Raw genomic sequence first — 6,000 nt, forward strand, 5'->3', positions numbered from 1 at the left:
GTGGCAGCATTAACGGTGTTATTTCTGTTCGGAAACTTGTCTCCTGTGCCAATGTATCCAAGATGATTCCCCACTTTCTCTTCCACCAGGTTCAATGTGTCTGGTTTTATGTTGAAGTCTTGGACTTGAGTTTTGTGCAGGTGATATGTATAGACCTATTTGCATTCTTCAACGTTCAGACATCCAGTTTGACCAGCACCATTTGCTAAAGATGTCTTTTTTTCCAGTGTGTATTTTGATTTCTTCATCAAATATCAGGAGTCCTGATATGTGTGTGAATTTATGTCTGGGTCTTCAATTCTATTCTATTAATCAATGTGTTTGTTTTTATGCCAATATCATGACTTTTTTTTAATACCAAAGCTCTGTAGTACAACTTGAAATTGAGAATGGTGAGTTCTTTTATTGTTCAGGACTGTTAGCTATTCTGGATTTTTTTGCTTTTCCATACAAAGTTGAGAATTATCCTTTCAAGGTCTGTAAAGAATTGTGTTGGAATTTTGATGGTGATTGCATTGAACCTGTAGAGTGCATTGGTAGGATAGCCATCTTTTAAAAAATATTTATTTTATGTATATGAGTGATTTGTCTTCAAATAGACCCAGAAGAAGGCATCAGATCCCATTACAGATGGTTGTGAACCACCATATTGTTGCCGGAAATTGTACTCAGTACCTCTGGATGAGGTAAGCCATCCCTCCACCCCAGGATGGCCATCTTTACTATGTAGATGCTACTGATCCATGAACATGGAAGATCTTTCCATCTTCTGGTATCTTCAATTTCTTTCTTCATAGAATTGAAGTTTTATCATACAAGTCTTTCATCTGCTTGATGTGTTACCCCAAAGTATTTGATATTATTTGGGGGCTATTGTGAAAGGTGTTTCCCTGATCTCATTCTCAGTCCATTTGTCATTAATATATAGGAGGGTTAATGATCTTTTTTTTTAAGATTTATTCATTTATTATATATAAGTACACTGTAGCTGTCTTCACATACACCAGAAGAGGGCATCAGATCCCATTACAGATGGTTGTGAGCCACCATGTGGTTGCTGGGAATTGAACTCAGGACCTCTGGAAGAGCAGTCAGGTGCTCTTAACCGCTGAGTCATCTCTCCAACCCCTTTTTTTAAGTTAATCTTCCATCCAGCTACTTTGCTGAAAGTATCAGCTGTAGGAGTTCCCTGGTGGAATTTTTAGAGTCACTTTTATATATACTATGATATCATGTGCAAATAACAATACTTCAACTTCTTCATTTCCAGTTTGTATCTCCTTGATCTCCTTCAGTTGCCTTATTGCTCCAGTTAAAATTTCAAGTACTGCTATATTGAATAGATATGAACAGCCTTGTCTTCTTTCTGCTTTTAGTGGAATTGCATTGAGTTGCGCTCCATTTAATTTAATGTCTATAGGCTTGCTATAAATTGCTCTTACCGTGATGAGGTATGTCCCTTGTAACCTTAGTCTCTGCAGAATTTTTACCATGAAGGCATGTTAGATCTTGTCAGAGGCCTTTTCTGCATCTAATGAGATGATCATGTGCTTTCTATCTTTCAGTTTGTTCATTCAGTGTACTACTTTTACTGATTTCATATATTAAACCATCCCTGCATCTCTAGGATGAAGCCTGCTAGATCATAGTGGATGATCTTTTTGAAGTGATCCTAGATTTGGTTTGCAAATATTTTATTGAGTATTTTTGCATCTATCTTCATAAAGGAAATTGGTCTATAATTCTCTTTCTTTGATGAACCTTTATGCGGTTTGGGTATCAGGGTAACTATAACATCATAAATGAACTGGGCAAGGTTCCTTCTATTTTGTTGTTTCTATTTTGTGGAATAATTTGAGGAGTATTGGTGTTAATTCCTCTTGGAAATTCTGTTGGAATTCTTCACTAAACCATCTAGCCCCAGGGCTTTTTGTTGTAGTTGGGAGTCTTTTAATGACTACTTCTATTTCACTGGGTGTTATATGTCTTTTTAAATTGTTTATCTGACCTCAATCTAAGTTTGGTAAGTGGTACCTTTTGAGAAAATTATCCATTTCTTTTAGATTTTTCCAATTCAGTGTGGAATACAGGTTTTTAAAGTATGTCTCGGGCTGGAGAGATGGCTCAGCGGTTAAGAGCACTGACTGCTCTTCCAGAGGTCCTGAGTTCAAATCCCAGCAACCACATGGTGGCTCACAACCATCTGTAATGGGATGCTCTCTTCTCAAGTGTCTGAAGAGAACTACAGTGTTCATATAAATAAAATAAATAAATCTTTAAAGTATGTCTTTATGATTCTCTGGGTTTCCTTGGTGTCTGCTGTTATGTCCTCTTTTTCATTTCTGATTTTCTTTTTTTTTAAGATTTATTTATTATTTATAAGTACACTGTAGCTGCCTTCAGACACACCAGAAGAGGGCATCGGATCTCATTCAGACGGTTGTAACCCACCATGTGGTTGCTGTGATTTGAAATCAGGACCTCTGGAAGAGCAGTCAGTGCTCTTAACCACTGAGCCATCTCTCCAGCCCATTTCTAATTTTCTTTTTTTCTTTTTTTTTTTTTTTGGTTCTTTTTTTTTTTTTTTTTTTCCAGAGCTGGGGACCGAACCCAGGGCCTTGTGCTTCCTAGGCAAGCGCTCTACCACTGAGCTAAATCCCCAACCCCCATTTCTAATTTTCTTAATTTGGATATTCCTTCTCTGTCTTTTGTTACTTTGGTTTATAACATATTTTAGCTCCAGGATTTCTCTATTTAATTTTTGTCAGGTATGACCTGTTCAATTGTGAGATTGAAGTACTGAAGTTTTATCAGTGTATGTGCAACAATGTGTGTGGTAGCATTGGTGCCCTTGTGTTTGGGTCATAGATGTTAAGAACTGAAATGTTATCTTGGTAGATTTTTCCTTTGATGAATATGTAGTATCCTTCCCCATCTTTTTTGATTAGTTTTGATTTGAAGTTTATTTTGTTAGATATTAAAATGGCTACACCAGCTTGCTTCTTAGGTCCATTTGTTTGGAATATCTTTTTCCAACCCTTTACCCTACGTTAATGTTTATCCTTGATGTTAAGGTGTGTTTCTAGGATTCAGCAGAAGGATGGATCCTTTCTTTCTTTCTTTTTCCCATTGTTAGCCTGTGTCTTTTTATTGGGGCATTGAGACCACTGATGTTGAGAGAGATCAATTAATGGTGCTTATTGATTCCTGTTGTTTTGGTGGTGGTGGTCTCTGTGTGTATATGTATCTTTACCTTCTTTTAATTTTGCTAGTGTAAGATTAGATTGGAGTTTTCCTTCTAGCACCTTCTGTTCGGCTGGATTTGTAGATAAATATTGCTTAAATTTGATTTGATCATGGACTATTTCATTTTCTCTATGATGATTGAAAGTTTTGCTGGGTATAATAGTCTGGGCTGGCATCTGTGGTTTTTCCTAGAGTCTGCAGCACATGTGTCCAGGCTCTTCTGGCTGTTAGAGTCTCCATCGAGAGGTCAGGTGTAATTCAAATAGGTCTGCTATATGTTACTTGGTCTTTTTCCCTTGAAACTTTTGTTTTTCTTTTTTTTTTTTTTTTTTTGGAGCTGGGGACCGAACCCAGGGCCTTGCACTTGCTAGGCAAGCGCTCTACCACTGAGCTAAATCCCCAACCCACCCTTGAAACTTTTAATATTCTTTCTTTGTTCTGTATGTTGAGTGTTTATTATGTGCTGAGGAACTTTCTTTTCTGGTCCAATCTATTTGGTGTTCTGTAAGCTTCTTGTACCTTTATAGGCATCTCCTTCTTTAGGTTAGGAAAATTTTCTTCTCTGATTTTATTGAAAGTTTTTTCTGGGCCTTTGAGCTGGGACTCTTCTCCTTCCTCTATTCCTATTATTCTTAGCTTTGGTCTTCTCAGATTTCCTGCATGTTTTGTGTCAGGAACTTTTTAGGTTTAATATTTTTTTTGACCAGTTCTTCTGTAGTATCTTCAACACCTGAGACTCTCACTTCCATCCCTTGTATTCTGTCAATGAAACTTCCCTCTGTAGTTCCTATTCATATTCCTACATTTTTCATTTCCAGATTTCCCTCTGCTTTTATTTTCTTAATTGTTTCTAGTTCAGGTCTTGAACAGTTTTGTTTTCTTCAACTGTTTGTGGTTTTGGTTTGTTTGTTTGTTTGTTTGTTTTTGGGGGGGTTCTTTTTTTCGGAGCTGGGGACCGAACCCAGGGCCTTGCGCTTCCTAGGTAAGCGCTCTACCACTGAGCTAAATCCCCAGCCCCTGTTTGTTTGTTTAATGCATGTATTCACTTCCTCTTTAAGAGCCTCTATCATCTTCATATAGTTGTTTTTAAAGTCTTTTTCCTGTGCTTCATCTATTTTGGTATATTCAGGGCCTGCCGTGGCAGGACAGCTAGACTCTGATGGAGACAGACATATTTCTGGATGTTACTGTGTTTTTATGCTGTCATCTAAGCACCTGGATTTGGGATGATTATAGTTCTAGATGCTGATTTCTTGATTTTTCTTTGTTGTGTGGGTGTTTTGTTCCTTGGTTTCTGATTCCTCCCTGGATTTCTGGAGTCCAGTGGCTGTATGTTGCCTGTTTTCCTGGCAATGTAGCTGGTGTGTTCACAGGGAATGCCTGCTAGTGTTGAAAAATGATACTGGGATGAGTTGACAGAAGGAAGGTTGGAGAAGGTCTTTGTGATTCCTTGGGGATGGTGTCAGAGAGGAAAGGGAGACAAATTCCCTGCTACAGCGTTTGGGATAAATCTGGGGCACGAGATCTCAGGAGCAAGAGCAATGGCATTGATTTGCCTTTAACCTACTTGGTGTCCAGAGAGGAGCAGCCCTTGGATTAGCAGGGGGTGCCTGCTGGGGTTTGGGTCTAAGATAAAGTGGGAGGAGAAAGATTAGAAGAGTGAAGACCTGAGAGATACACAGGAGATGGAGGGATACCAGGGGTGTTCTTCAGTTGAACTGGGGATGAGACTGGGTGGCTGGAGGAACAAAGAAGCGGTGGTGCCTTTGGAAGGTGAGGGCTGGGAAAGGGTAACCGCTGGGGAGAGGGAGGAAGGTTAGAAGGGAAAGATCTGTGGGATCCACAGGCCATGGGATCAGAGAGGCCAGAGCATATTGCCAAGGGTGTTCATAAAACTGAGGCATGAGACTGAGGGATTGGATCTAGGGAACAAGTAGGAAGTCTGCTGGCAGCCTACCTGATTTTATGGCAGGCATGGCTTGTGAGGCATGGCTTGTGGTTAGCTTGTGTCTGCTGGAGTTGAGGATTATTTCTGTGTTCTGCTAGGCTGGTGTGTGCCCATTTTACACACACACACACACACACACACACACACACACACACACACACACACTCACACTCATACACACCAGAGGAGGGAGAGAGAGAAACATGCATATACACACAGGAAAGTAGTGGTGCTACAAGCTGGAGATTAAGTGATCAAAACACAAGCCTGTGGGAAAGACTTCATATTCAAACTATGAAATTTAAGATTTGAACTGTGATATTTCCCAGATAAGAGGTATGTTGTATGATGCTCAGGATGCTAAGTGGCATTAGTGAGCCATCTCTCCTACTGAGATAGAACAGGTACTCTACCACATACTGTGCTGCTCAGCTTGGTATGTTAAGTGCATTTTCAGACCAGCAAGACATCTCAGTGGGTAAAGCACTTTCCACCAAGCCTGATAATCCCCAGGCTCCAAATAGTAGGAAGAGATACCACAACCCACAAGTTGTCCCCTCACTTCCACAAACTTACAGGGGCATATATGCATGGGACACACACACACACACACACACACACACACACACACACACACACACTCAATCAATCAATAAATGTAATGAAAAAGAGGTAGGACCAAGAGGGGACATTTAAGAGGTGACTAGAGGGAGGTGACTAGAGGGCTGGGGATATAACTCAACAGAATGGTTTCCCAGCATATACAAAACTCAAGGATCAAACACTAGCACCACATAAATCAAGCA

The sequence above is a fragment of the Rattus norvegicus genome, chromosome 6 (genome assembly GCF_036323735.1).
Source record: "Rattus norvegicus strain BN/NHsdMcwi chromosome 6, GRCr8, whole genome shotgun sequence".
Lineage (NCBI taxonomy): Eukaryota > Metazoa > Chordata > Mammalia > Rodentia > Muridae > Rattus > Rattus norvegicus.